The following is a 1,273-nucleotide window of genomic DNA, read 5'->3' on the forward strand; positions in this document are numbered from 1 at the left end:
TTCAAATACCACAGAGGGCTTTGATGATTGAGTTTTAGCTTGAGTGGATTCCTTAGGAAATTGATCTTCCAATTCCTTGTCAACACCATCCAATTTCCTTTTTGTTCTTTTAGCCAGTTCTTTCTTTCTTGGGGATTTCTTCTGTTCTTCAATCTTCTTCTTTGATTCAGTAGCTTGAGATGATTGAGAGGGAATTTGTTGAGAAGAATTCACAGCCTGTAGCTTAGCCAAGATAGCAAACTGTTCTTTCTTTTATTTAGACTTCTTTGCATCTAGAGCAGCTTGCCTCTTTTCCTGCTTCAATCTGGCTTTTTCTTCTTTCTTTGCATGAGCAAATTATGGATGTCCAGCTACCACACAAATTTCCTTCCCATTTCTGAATATCTTTGTAATTCTCTTTCTTGAGGCTGAATCAGCTGGATCTTTGTAGAAGACAATAGATCTTGACAGAAGTTTCTTTTCATCAGGCTTGGGTGTCTCATACATAGTATCCATAGGGTTCTTCAAAGATGACTTTGGATAGTTTGCCTTTGGTTTAAGAATTATCTCAGCCTTTGTAGTCTTGATGCAGGAAGATTGTCCTTTCTTCAGATAATTCATGCTTATCTCATTCACACTGATTGGCTTGACATGAGAGTGATGGATGGCTGACTGAGCTGGTTCCTTGACTAATTCAAACTTTTTCTGTATGTCCTCATCAATCTTTTTCCAGTTGATCAGAGTCAACTTTCCTTTATCAGCATCTTTCAAATTTTCTGCTGCTGCATTGATAAAATCTATACCATCGGCAACTGGTGGCTTGGAGATGGTAATTGAAGGTACAATTACTTTGCTGATTTGAACTAGAAGTTTCTCCCCCTCAGTTGGTCCTTTCTCCCCCTTACTTGATTCTCTCTCCCCCTTTTTGTTATCATCAAGTGGAGGAGTTAGGCCTTGTGCTTTAGCCAGTTACATAAGAAGATTTATCTGAGTCTGTTGATTTTAAAGAAGTAGAGCCACTGAATTCTCAATAACTTGAACTCTGTTCTCCAGCTTGGCTATCTTCTTGTCAGAATCTGATTCTCTCCTTAATCTCAGTAATAGATCTTGCATGGTACCATATGGCATTACTGAATCCAGCTTCTCAGAGTTATAGGTCTTCAAGTCAGCTATATCCCTTTTCAATTCATCCACACTGAGATTCTGTCTTAAGTGCTGGATCTTCATTAGATGTAGAGAGTCCAGGTGAGCTTGAAGAACAGCCTTGGTACCAGCATCTGAAGTTTCTGAAGGG

This window comes from Apium graveolens, chromosome 4 (genome assembly GCF_009905375.1).
Source record: "Apium graveolens cultivar Ventura chromosome 4, ASM990537v1, whole genome shotgun sequence".
In the NCBI taxonomy this organism is placed as follows: Eukaryota; Viridiplantae; Streptophyta; class Magnoliopsida; order Apiales; family Apiaceae; genus Apium; species Apium graveolens.